Source organism: Chenopodium album, chromosome 16 (assembly GCF_948465745.1).
Source record: "Chenopodium album chromosome 16, dcCheAlbu1.1, whole genome shotgun sequence".
NCBI classification, from domain to species: domain Eukaryota; kingdom Viridiplantae; phylum Streptophyta; class Magnoliopsida; order Caryophyllales; family Amaranthaceae; genus Chenopodium; species Chenopodium album.
In genome coordinates, this window is record NC_137849.1 from 38757661 (window position 1) to 38772194 (window position 14534).

Genomic DNA, 14534 nt, shown 5'->3' on the forward strand with positions numbered 1-14534 from the left:
TGTGGGGTCAGATTTTTTTGATGTTTTTTTTGGGTTGCGGTGTCGTGGTGGGCAGATCTGGGTTTTGGGTGGGTGGGGTTTAAATTGGGGCTGAAGGGAGGGAGGTGGTGGTGGGTAGATCTGGGTTTTGGGTGGGGATTTTTTTGATTTTTTTTTTGTTTTTTTTTTTGGTTGCAGTGCGATGGTTTGGCGGTGGGGGCTAGTGGTCTGATAGTGGGTAGTGGAGGTGGTGGTCTGTTTGGGGTTAAAGTAAGTTAGGGGTTGGAGGTGGTGATATGCCGTGCCGGTGGTGGTGCGGCGTATTTTTTTTTTAATTTCGGTTGAAACGGTTTCCGACGGACTTTTCCGGTGTCCGAAAATCTCTTTCGATGGAAAATTCCGTCGGAAGATACCGTTTTTCCTACCAAGGCTTTTCCGACAACCACTTCTAACGGAAATTCCGTCGGAAACCCCTTTTATGACGAATTTCAGGGTGTTTTCAACGGAATTTTTCCGTCGGAAATGGGCTATTTTCTAGTAGTGATTGATGGGAGAGTGGAATGTTTGTGGGAATTCTCTATCAATACCCATGTATTGGGATTTGAGAGAAAACCTTTAAGTTCAATAAAACTCGAGTAAGTTTATTTTTGGTATAGCTCGGCTAAACTCCGAGTAGAGACCGGACGGGTCGAGTTGTGGGTGGATTTCCGTTGGAGGTCTACACACGTGCGGGACTCGAAGCTTTCCAAGTAAGAACTCGTTGAGCGAGCGAAGGGCGCATTAAGGGTAATATTGTCTTTTCTCTTTATCTTGTTAATTATGCTTTTTAGTTATATTAATTGTGAGCGGGTCTTAGGGTCGGGTTTTGTTCTGCGAAAAGTCAGACTTTCCGAAACCCAACAGAATTTGTTTCATATTTGGCTAAATTTATACTGGATCGGATGATGAAACGTTCTTCCGATATTTTCTAGATCTCAATATGAGGGAAAAAATTGTTGCTTGTTGCGGTGTTGTTGAAGTGCTGATAAGTGATACCAAGTTCATATCAGGGCTGAGCATGGGACCGTACCATTAGTACTAACAGTTCGGGTAATCGATAACCAATATCACTAAAAGTGATATTCATAAACCGAACCGATAAGTTCGGGTACCCAATCAGATATCCAATAGTTCTTCTGATATCATTTAACACTAATTAACAACAATAACACATGATCTTTACCAAATTATTAATAATTTTACTAATCATTGATATTATAAAGTGATTATGAATTAAAATAAGAGTTTAGATTTTGGAAAAATAAACTTATGTAGAAAAAAAAAACAAAAAATAAGCAAAATAAAACTGTAGGGAATATTTCAAGCATCCCACACTTGAGCTCCACTGTGATCATACACTTAAGTATGGTGGCGTCCAAAGGGAAGGAAGCTAAAGCAAAAGAGTTGCCAACAAGTTTTAAAGGAATTTGAAAACTGTTCACAGGGTGAACGTTACACCCCTTCACAATCCATGAGATCGCTAGCTCCATAGTGGTCTGGAACCATGACTGGATATTCGGGGATGAAGGTACAAATCCAACCTAAAAGAGATTGAACCTGCTCTAAAAATAGGCCTCTACTTTATTCTTTTCATATTCATGTGCGCTTTCTGACTAACATACAACCAATATATTAATCCTAAACATGTTTAATCTATGTTGGTTGAATATTAATGCACAAATAAATCTATTATTGGCGATCACTTGAATTAAAATCATAATAGCTAGCCTAAATAAAATTATTAATATCTTATTAAGCGCGATTACAAGTACAAATTCCCTTTAAACCTGCAAGAGAGGGCGTGATCAAGCAATAACAATAATATATCAAGCAACATAATAATAAATAACACAACAAATCATCATCATAACAATATTCAATCTCATCAAAGCATAATAATATTAGCAAGATCCTAGGCATGATACTAACATGATTAATAACCAATCATAGCATGTCACTAAACAATAAAGATCAAAGCTTTAACCCTAACATGATACTAACATGATAGAAGAAAATAGGAAGCAACCTAAACATGATACTAGAAATCAATAAATAACATCCTAACATGATACTAAGAATTAATATAATCTAAGCATGCTTTCTATAGAAATAGAGAAATAAAATTACTTGTTTGTTGCCTAGTATATCTTTCAAATAACAAAATATACACGTTAGTAACTTCAAGGAAAATATTAAATCAAACAATTAATTTAATAATTAAAATAGGGATTTGGGACCAAACCCTCAGAAATTATCAACCTTTCACATCTAAGGCGAAGGCAACTTCGAGCTTGGCTAGGTGTGTCTAGAACTCGTGAATGCGGTATTTTTATTTGAAAAGAGAAGTCTTAGAAAGAGGGAGAAAGCATAAGCTTCTAGCTTGAGAGAGAAGAGAAAGAGAATTAGATGATTGTTGATGATTTAAAAACGGAGAATATCGACCCTATTTTTAGAGAAAATAGTCCGGAAACGATAGAAAAGAGTTAGAATTCGAATTGGAATAAAATTGCCTCTGTAGCAAAACGACAGGGTCCAGCGCGACGCGACAGCTCTGTCATCGTGCGACAGTCTTGTCGTGGCGTGCCAGCTTTGTCGTTTCGCGATGGTTCACGCGTTTTTTAAAAATCTTATAGAATCCTTAATCTAATTAAATTCGATTAATTAACGTCCGTACTTATATTTGAAAATTTAATCTCTTTAAAACACTTGTTTTAATCCAAATAGAATTCTTTATTTTCATAAAAGATATAATTATTAATCCTAATCCCATTACAACTCAAAATAACCTTCTAGATTATTCTAGAAGATCAATCCTAATAACTTTAGGAATATTAATTAATGGGCCCTCCACTAGATCATTGAGCCATAAAACAATTTCAGGCCCAATTTAGTATTTTAATCATAACTTCCTCATTATTCATCGGAATTGGGCTTATAATATATCGTTGGAAAGCTCTTTTCAAGCCCAATCCAACTACACTATTATTGGACCCTTATCATGAACCAAACTAAATTGGACGTTTTTTCATAAATAGAGTACATTTTCGAAAACACAAAGAAAAGATATTTTATTAAAACCACCGCATCACAAGACTTTTAACACTTTCACTTCGTTCGATAATCAAATGATGCGAAAGATATTCATCACTGGGTTTGGTTTTTTGGGGAGACACAATTAGGTATCTACAGGTAACCGTTAATTTTAAAATGATACCCAATAACCATACCTGATAAAAAATTATCGGAACGGATACCTGAACTGTTATGATTATCATATCAGATACGTACCCTAATTTTCGAAACGATTACGAATCAGATTTTGGATTTTTCAGGAAGTTTTTGTAACACCCCCAAATCTCTCTCTATGGAAATACTAGTATAATACGTAAAATTATACCGTAGAGATAGACTTAGGAGTGCTACCGCCTCGTGATTACACAAGGCTACTCAAAATACTTAATTCAACAACAAAACTTGCAGCGGAAAACTCAACTTTCTTTTATTAATGCTTATAAAAATAGTAACATTGTTATGAGTACTCAAAATAAAGACAAAACCAACATTCCTAAACTAGGTGAAGCAAATCCTGGGACTCTCATATGCTCATTCATGACTCCACCTGAAAATAGTTAACACTGCTTACCATTATGGTAAACAGGGCGAACCAAAACAAATAGGAAATACGGATTAACAAAAATATGCTAAGTATGATAAGTGCAAGATAATGTAAATTCAATTTATTTGCAAACGTGCTTTTAAAATCAATTTCAATAATTAATCATATAAATTCTTAACTCATGATTCAAAACCAATTCTAAAATATTCTCAAAACAATTCCAAAAACTTAATAACTCAATAATAATGATTAATAAAATCAATTATTTTCAAAAATCCAATTTCCTCTCTAAGTGTGCACACCCCCCAAGCTAGTCTCCTACTATTTCAAGGTTATTCTTGGAGAAAGATTAGATCATACAAAGTCCATAGTCTTCAATGAATCCGCGTAGTGGGATTAAGATAATAAACATGCTGGTAAAGCTTTTTAAATAAATAAATCAATACATCCTCATAAAATTCCTTTTTCAATAAAATCAACCTTTATAATAGGTTAACTCAAAACTCCTTTTGCATTTAATTTCAACATGCTTCAAAATCAACATTTTAATAAATATTTGAGAATTAAATCTCATATAAATATCTTTTCAAAATCAATAACTCTTCCTCTAAAAAACTTTTTATTTAACTCATCAAACTTTTCAAATTAATTTCTTTATTCAAACCATTCAAAACATGATAAAATCAATCCTTGAAAAATACATTTATTAAAACAAAAATTAAAATCAATACCTCCAAACATACTTTATTTCATAAATCATAATTCAAATCAATTTAATTCAATCACCAATAAATCATATAAAACATGCTATTCAAACAATCACTTTCAAAAGTATATAGCCACCTAAATGTACCTTGATTCCGAATATCAATCAACACTTTGCACTTTCGAAGTTTAATCACGAATACACCTTGCAATTAACATAACCATAAGGTTATCACAACATAAACCCAAATCTAATATGCATGGACTATAAAATTTTTTTAAAAATAATACTTTAATATAAAATTATATCTTTGAAATAGGTATTTGTATTTTGGAAAACTTATTATGAAGAAAATAAAGGAATAGGATTAAAGAAAATTGAATTTTTGTTGGAAAGAATAGGCAGAACTTGCAGAGACTATAACTCCGAATTGGGTGATTTTTGAGCCTAAGGATTTTTTGAGAGGAACAATCTTCCGTGAAACATTAATACCTCAAAAGTATGAAAAGGTTTAGGGAAAAGAAAAATAAGAGAGAAGAAGAGAGTTGGGTTTTGGTGTGAAGAATATGAGAGGTATGAAAGGGGTATTTATAGGCTCATGAATGAAAGAATTATGGTATGAGAATGTAGAAAGAATTATGGTAAAAAGAATTAAGGAAATTACTTGGAGAAGAGAGTTAAAGAATTATGAAAAGTTTAATATTAAGGTGACTAAGAATAATTAATTTAAGGAAGGTGTGTTGTCATGAAATATAATATGGCAAAAGAGATAACTTGGAGAATAATCAAGGAAGATATAAGGTAGGAAAATAAGGTGATCAAATATTTAGGAGAAGGAAAAATAAAATTAAGGAAAAAGAGATTTTAAGGAGATAATTAAAATACAAAAATTAACAAAATAATTTTGCTCAAAATATAATACGGTGGCCGAAAATTTGAGCTTTCCTAAGCTCATATTTTCGGACCTCCCTTTAAATATTTAGGAAAATATTTTGCAAGTTTTTAAGGAATAAAAATGATTGTGTAAATAATATATTTTGTAGAAAATAATTAATTACAAAATACCAAATTAAACTAACTTAATTAACCAAGAAAAATCAGATTTTCTACATTTAGAAAATCAGAAATTACTTAGCTAATTAAATAGGATTTTCGACCCTTTTAAATAAATAGGAAAATATAATTTTTTGCTTAATTAAAATATCTGAAATATATATAAATAATCCGGTTTTTAAAATAAAATAAATGGATAATAAATCTTATCCAAAATCCAATAATAAATGATTTTTAAAATACTTGAAGCGCCAAAATTTGAATATCATTTTGGCTCCAAATTCAAATAGTAAAATAAATTACTAAAATACCCTTTTAAGAGAATACTAATTAATTAATTAGAAAATACATTTAAAAAATACGAGGTATTACAGTTTTACTCAACCCTTTTTCATATATACAAATGAAGCCAAATTTAAGGTTTGGCCACCATTGTGATAACCATCATTATTAGTTTATTACTACACGTTTTCTCTCAATCTCTCACTTGTTTGTTTCACATTGACAAACTTGACAATCTTACCTTGTAATCTTTTATTTAAAATTTGTGTCCATACAAATAGTACAATTAAGAAAAATATAGGAAATCCTTTAACACTATATAATAAAAACATAAATAAATCATGTGTTCATTTGAAATTTAAGGTTGCGCGGGTATGGAGTAATATTTCCTTCACTTTTTAGTTGATACGTTTTCATTATTATGTTTGCCAACACATAATTTTAACAATTAATATCAATATATATCAACTTTATAAAATTATAAAAAGTGAATATTAAGAAAAATTTATAGTATATTTTATCATGGTTGTAAATAATAAATTAAAAACTAATAAAAGTATAATTTGAGCCTGCCCTAATTGACATATTTGATAAACGTTTTTTCGTATATCATCAAGTGTTTCTTTCAGTGGCAGATGCAAGCTAATTGAGTGGGGTCTCTTGACCCACTTGAGCATAAAGGTTTTTCTTTTTCTTATAAAATTGGTTTTTTCCTATAAAATTACTTCTCTCTTCTTCTATTTTAATTGCTGGTTATAAACTTATAGTGGGTTTTTTATATTTAATTAGTATCAAAACATTGCTTTAATGACTAAAAAAGTATAATTTAAGATTGTTAGTTTGGATTTAATTTTCAGATTGTCAAAGATTATAAGTTAGGGTTTTAATTTATTAAAGACTTGATTTTTAGGGTTCTTATACAAATTGATTTGGGGGTTTTGTTTACCTAATTAATGATTCTACTGATTGATTGGGCATAAGCGTAAACAACATTGCTGATTGTGTTTGTACATAAGCGTAAAGTCGTAAACAATACTTGAATGATTCAAGTACTGTTTACAATTATGCCCAATTAAACAATGAAATTGTATCCCATTGGGAATCATTCAAGTATTGTTTATGCTTATGTACTCAGCATTGGTGATTGTGTGTTTTTATGTTTGTTTGGCCTTGCCTTTATTTTGGCCCTACGACGACCCATTTCTAATGGTGAGTAGTGGGGACTAAGTAAAGAGAAGGCTAGATGATGAAGCTATTCATCTTGGGGCATGAGTGAAGAGCGAATCTTGTTTAGTTTCTACAGGAACATGATATGTTTTATTTGTTTTAATTGCTATATAGTTTCTCATAAGACTAACACAATGTTTTAAATATTTGATTTGGGTTCCAAGTTATAGGTTTAACTTTGTTTGACTTCAGTTTTGTTTGTTGGATTATTGGACTTTGACTTTGTTTTGAAAGGTTTTGAAAATGTCTTCCGCTGTGTATATTTGATAAATGCCTTAGCCGTTATCACGGTGGTGGTAATGCCTTGGTTATTTCCTATTTTGTATTTTAAAAGGGTAAAATAGGTATTTTAAAAGGGGGAAAATTTCCAGGGTGTTACAAACTGAGCCAGTAATGAAATAACTTTGTGATAAAGCTTCCTTCATACATTCATCAATGGCGGCCATAGAATCACCACCGTCACCCATCCCAACTAAACATGAACCTTCGCGAAAAACATCTTAACTCCACCCACCAATGACATCACCATTATCAACGTCAAAGTAGTAAAATTAAATGAAAACCCTATGAATAAAGGGTAAAATTAAGGGCATGGTCAACCCTATAAGATAGGGGTGATTATGTCCTCTATTGAAGTTAAATAGACCTCAAAGATTCATCTCCACATATACCGTTCGAGCTTAGTGATATAAGCCATTTTGAACCATTTTTTTATATGACGTGTTCCAATTTAAACTATTTTTTCTCTCCTCCCACTTTCATTCTCTTGTTTACCACCATTATCGTCATCGGTCGCCTCTTTCTCTCTAATCCATGTTAGAATTTTTGGGTTCTTGCTTTATCTTGCTCATAATTTCTCGAGGGTTAACTAACGTTATTACATTGTTAAATGTCATTACCTATAGTTGGAAAGTTGAAAAAGTCATCATTGCACTTTTACCCAAATACCCTAACTTAATGAAGACAAAGTCAAAAATACCCTCTTTATTGATAAAAGTTGTCAATAAAATAGATTAACTTGTATATGTAGGAGTTTATAGGTACTATAAAGCGGAAAAACATGAATCATATTCATAAAGCACCTAATCCCAAGATCGCATTCATAACACACAAGACATACAATCATAACTTTGAAGCGTGAATTCCACGTAGCTATTCGACAGGCAAAACAGGAAGAGAATAGAGCCCCAAGCGTTGCTTCTCTGCTTAGTCCACGGGATTCGAAAGAGCCGTCCACCAATACTAGATTGATCAAGTGAAAGAGGAAAACCGCGATCACCACCTTTAATGGACTAACCGACCACCACGAACCACCACAACCGGCGCCGAGGGAGGAGGAGAGAACCGTCACTACAAGAAAACCGACATTTTGCGACAGCTTTATTCTATCGCAAATACGCGAAAAACCGTTGCAAATTTAAGTTACGATGGCCAACTGTCGTAACTTTTTTGTCGCTATCAATGATGTCGTAATAAAAAAATATTACGACAGTTTGACTGTCATAAACAAATCTACGACGGTTCTTGTTAATTTCAACGACAGTTTCTAAAGATGTCGTTATTGTTTTACGACAGTTTTAAACTGTCGCAAAAATGTAAATTTACGACAGTTAAAAACCGTCGCAGATAACGACAGTTTAAAAACCGTCGAAAATTGCGACAGCCATAAACCGTCGAAAAAGTGAAATACTACGAAAGCAAAAAACTGTCGCAGAAATCGTCGTTGGTTACAACAACGTTTAGACCGTCGCTATCTTCTTACTTATGACAACCTAAATTTATGGCAATATACGAGAGATAAAAACTATCTTCCTTACCAACACTTGTTTCACCCTAAGCTGAGCCTATATCCATAGCACTAATAATATAAATAAACGTAATAATGCATAAATTGAGCTATGTATTAATTGCATTAAAGTTTAATAGCATTAATAATATTTAGCGAACAAAGGTATGCACTAAGTTAGAAACTTAACATCCAAAAGGTTAGTACTATACATATAGCATACAAAAGGTTAGTACTAACAACATAATACAAAAGATTAGTAGTACACATAACATGCTTAAGGTTAGTACTAATAACATCTAACACCTACGAGCTAACACACTGGAGTCTGGTCACTACCACCACCTCCCAGGTCTGAGTCATCCTCTCGCCTAGGATGGAGAGGTGGAGTAGGAGTGCAAGAAGAAAGGTACTCATGGCCAAACTCAGACCATCCCTTTAGCATCTGTGTAATGAGAACCTTGTTCGCTCGTTGTGCCTCCTCCCTTTCTTTTTTTAGTGCCTCTTGCAGCCTGACATCGAACAGAGCATGTATGTCCTCCAAGCGCACGACAACCTCTTCTTGTACACGGGCTTCCACCTGAGAATCAATTGAAGGACAGTATGGTTGCGACGAACCGTCTCCACGACAAGGAAGGGGTTCGTAGAACAACGATCACTCTGACCTAGTCCCTTTACCAAACCCCGTTTTCTACCGCTGTACACAGTTTGGTCTAAACCGTAACCAAACCAAACCAAATCGCATTTTAGTGGTTTGGTTTGGTTTACGGTTTATAAAAATATGGTTTGGTTTCGAATTTTTTGTAAATACGGTTTAGTTTGGTTTCTCAAAAATTATAAACCAAACCAAACCGTAAACCGTATTTTAATTTTTATATAATTTTGAAATGAATTAAAATAATTACTATATATTAAAAAAATAAATAATAATAAAAACATGTAAAATAAAAATACAACCACATATACAAGTAAAACCCTAGACTTATCGGCACTCCCATACTTCCTCTATTCTGCTTGTTCTCACGATTTCAGATTTTTGTTTCGTTTTTTTTTTTTTTTTTTTTTTTTGGTTTAATTATTTACATCTCCATGAATTGTTCAATAATAAACATTACTAATGAATTTTTCTATAATTAACATTACTCTGAATTGTTCTACATTGTTCTAGTACTTTTAATTAATATTAACATGAATATTTAAATTGTTCTGTAATTAACATTAGTAATGAATTGTTCTATACATGTTCTAATCGATTCAATATGTTTATTAATTATTTTTATTTATTTTAGAATCTCTGTAACAACGTCGAGTTTGGGAAAAATTACGTCTCACCATAAACCGCAAACCAAACCGCACCAAACCGCATTATTACGGTTTGGTTTGGTTCGGTTTCAATACTAATATGGTTTGGTTTAGATTGAAAATTGACCAAACCGTAATTTTTGGTTTGGTTTGGTTTCGACTCAAACCACACCAAACCAGACTGTGTTCACCCCTACCTACCACCAACTGTCTCCCAGTACAACTGGTTTGGGTTAGGTTGTCAACCCTGAGTAGTGCATTCTTCCACCTTCTTCACATATGCATCCTGCAACAATACAAAAACATACATTCAGAGTTAAGTTTCTAACACTCGTTAATACTTACATCATTTTACGACATTTTAGTTTGAACTTGCAATAAAGGCCATATGCTTTCCTACTTTCCTAAATCTCATAATTAGACTGAATTGAACAAAGTACCCCTTAATTCATGTCTTAAATGCATGCATACAAGTATCTAACACTTGAAATGAAACTTTTAGATCATATTTCTAACGATCTAGGTTGAAGTTGCAACAAATTAGCTCAAAGTGGGCATATATGGATACATGCTTTCCTAAAATTCTTATATACAATCAAATGAATGAATTAATCCTTGTACCATCTCTTATATGAATGCATAAAAGTTTCTAACACTTGAAATGAAACTTTAAGACCATATTTCTATCATTCTAGGTTCAAGTTGCAACAAACTAGCTCAAAGTGGGCATATATGGCTACTTGCTTTCCTAAAATTCTTATATACAGTCAAATGAATGAATTAATCCTTGTACCATCTCTTATATGAATGCATACAAGTTTCTAACACTTGAAATGAAACTTTAAGACCATATTTCTATCATTCTAAGTTCAAGTTGCAACAAACTAGCTCAAAGTGGGCATATATGGCTACATGCTTTCCTAAAATTCTTATATACAATCAAATGAATGAATTAATCCTTGTACCATCTCTTATATGCATGCATACAAGTTTCTAACACTTGAAATTACACTTTAAGACCATATTTCTATCATTCTAGGTTCAAGTTGCAACAAACTAGCTCAAATGGGCATATATGGCTACATGCTTTCCTAAAATTCTTATATACAATCAAATGAATGAATTAACCCTTGTACCATCTCTTATATGCATGTATACAAGTTTCTAACACTTGAAATTACACTTTAAGACCATATTTCTAACATTCTAGGTTCAAGTTGCGACAAACTAGTTCAAAGTGGGCATATATGGCTACTTGCTTTCCTAAAATTCTTATATACAATCAAATGAATGAATTAATCCTTGTACCATCTCTTTTTTGCATGCATACAAGTTTCTAAGACTTATACGAATTTATATAGCTAACATTTCTACTAATTATAGTTCAAGTTGCATAAAACTATCTCAAAATGGGCATATTTTGCATATAATTCATATATTACCGTGATCTCTATGGCCCTCTTATTAGCTGGCACTTTTCCTTTACCAGGAACGTCCTTGAAATGGGTCTTCAAGAACACTTCGGGGGCGGATGGGGGAACTCCACCAGCACCCTTTGCCTGTTTACATTCAAAGACGATAGATTAGTATTAAGTTGTATTAGATAACAACTAAATATCATATTAAATTAGTGTAGACATTATTATGTTTAACCATTTTCTTAGCATGCTGAACCGACGAAATAGAACCCTGGAAGTGTGACGGTTCAATAGGATTAGATAGAGAACTGCCTCTTCTATTCTTTTTTGCTTGTTCAGACTTCTTTAAGAACTTTTTATCCTTCCAAATGAGCCGAGCCTAACACAAGGGCTTGATACGATTCTAGAAGTCATCTCCAACACAGACATGGAGCTCCCCTCGTACAGTGGTTTCTGGGAAGCCTCTAAAAGGTTAAAAAATTCTTTGGCTTGATTATTAGGCTCTTCCTCAACATCGTCAGTTTCTGTATGACCTAATGTTTCATGGTTGTTCCCAAGAGCATCAATGACCATTTCACGGTATGGATTGTGTTGCTCATCAGTTGATTGAGGGAACCCTTCCCCGTGAGAAACCCAATCATAGTATTCAGGTAAGAACCCCTTCTTATACAAATGAAGTTTCACCGTGTTAGCGGGTAACAAACGTTTATTCCTGCATATCACACAAGGCCATCTAACTTCATCTAACCCCGGGCTCTCGGGATTTGCTTTCCAAAAAGCAATGAAATCGTCAACCCTATCCAAGAACTCGGACCTAAACTTACGACCATCAAATCTATCGTACATCCACCAGCGCTCCTTCCTTTTCATGGTGACAAATTCTATAACACTAATCAAAATTGATAAATCACAGAACTTAATCACAAACAACAATAACGAATTCATTTGAATGTTTCTATGATATGGATTTAGATTTAAAATGATGTCCAAAGATCCTTATCACTCCAACCTTACCCATCTTAGACATCTAACCCCACTAGTGAATGTAATAATACTACTACATTAGATATTAATCATCACCTATCATGAAGAACCTCAAATTTGAAAAAGAAATTCCAAGGTTAAATCATGACATTCACTATCGTATACTTTTACCTTATATATAATTTATACTTTTTCAAATTTAAACATGGAATTATTTTATAAATGATATTTTAAACTATTACATACATACTAACTTGAAACAATATGCATACATACTTTAACTTGAATTTAAAGCTATAACATACATACTTTTAGTATAAACTTTTACATACTTATGAACACTTTAAACGAACTCATACTCATACTTATCCTATAAAGTAACTCCTATAACTCATACAAATGTAACAAAAAAATTTCATAAGAATCATACAAAATAAATTTATGCACAACTCACCTTAGAAGGAACCAACTCGAAGCAAAAGCAAACTAATTTGCTTATATCCTACATAAATTAGCAAAAATAAATAATTAACTATGAACTATTATAAATAATTGTGATAAAAATAGTAAAAAATAAGTTACAAAGAATATGGATGAAAAAAATAGCCAAGTCTATCATGATTCATGTCATTAAAGACGATCAATTGGATACCCATCATTATTCATACAACCACCAGCACCAATTTTTCTTGGAGATATGGCTGAACTATCTAATACCAATAGTTTATTCAAAAAAAAAAAAAAATCTAATACCAATATTTCAATAAACTCCCATCTCACAAAACCATGTTGCCATTCTTTTTATCTTCTATACATAAGCTTTCAGCAGAATAAACTCAAATCTTACAGAGATATATTACTTGAAGTACATTGTATGCATTTATGAATAAAAGTTAGTGATTAGAGCTTAGATTTATAGCAATGGACATATAAACTCAGCAATTAAGGTAAACAACTTGCACACTAGAAGATTCCAGATCTTGTTCAATTTGGGTTGCATTCACTCAGCAAATCAATTTTGCATGACAAATTCATAGTCATTCTCAAATTCCAATAGTAATACCAAAGTACAAAAAAAAAAAAAAACAAAGGTCGATTTTTACCTCAAACAGGCGTCAAGTGGGAACTCTAGTCCGGCGTCTGGGTAGTCGGAACTCCACCGTCGGTGAGGTTGCACACTGGAGTCAGGATAGGCGGCCTACCTGCGTCAGAAGAAGCGGCACTCCGGTGGCCCTCCGATGGCTTTAGGCGAGCAACGAAAAAGTTAGGGTTTAAGTGATAAAATGATAAAATTAAAATTAATTAAGTAGAATAAACATGAAAGGGGATTATCTACTAGACGATTGCGGAGGATCAAATTCCCAACGACGGTTCGACGAAAGGAGCGTTACAGAGTTCCCTCTTGCTCCTCTCTCGTCGCGGCGTTTGTTTAGGGGAATGAAGTGAAAGAGGGGAAATAGGGTTGTTTTAATGAATTTATTTTTTAAAAAAAAATTCAAAAATCTACGACAAATTTTGCGACGGTTTATGACTGTCGCAACCTTTAGATTTCTTTAAAAAAATAAAAAACAATTTTTACGACAGTTATTAACTGTCGTAATCCCGATATAAAATCAAAAATAAATTCATATAATTTCAACGACAAACAAAAAGTCGTAAAATGTATAATAACTGTCATAATATGCGATAACTTTTCAAACCGTCGCAAAATTAAAATTTTACGACAGTTTTTTTTTTACTGTCGCAGCTAAACTGTCGTTATTTAGGCAGATTCTAGTAGTGCGTGAGAGAGAGGAGTATGAGAGGGGTTGGGTTTCGTGTTTGCTAATTAGGGTTTGATAAAATTAATCATTGAATTGCAATCCTGAAAACCCTAAGCACTTAGTCTATTTATAATCCCATTATAATTAGACCAAGTCAGCCCAAAACCCTCCATATCACTCCATATGGCCGACCATGCTAGGGGATGAGGCCCATCATGAGCCTCATCCTCTCGTGCTCGATCTAGGCCTTTTGTGTGACCTTATAGGATCCGGCCAAGTGGGCTTTGGCCTATTTTACTAGCCCAAAGATCAATAGTACCTCTAGCTATGATATAACGACGACCCAAATGTACGAACTTAATTATCTTCATAATTTGAT

At 33.0% G+C, this 14534-nt stretch overlaps 1 long non-coding RNA gene across 1 annotated transcript; it reads right to left on the minus strand.

Moving 5' to 3' along the window:
* Positions 1 to 8785: 8785 nt before the first annotated feature.
* Positions 8786 to 13817, minus strand: LOC145585252 (uncharacterized). Its single transcript, XR_014100611.1, has 4 exons — positions 13496 to 13817; positions 12847 to 12894; positions 11433 to 11549; positions 8786 to 10276 (listed from the first exon to the last, which is right to left on the minus strand). It is a non-coding gene; the product is annotated as an uncharacterized LOC145585252 (long non-coding RNA).
* Between the last annotated feature and the right edge of the window lie 717 nt (positions 13818 to 14534).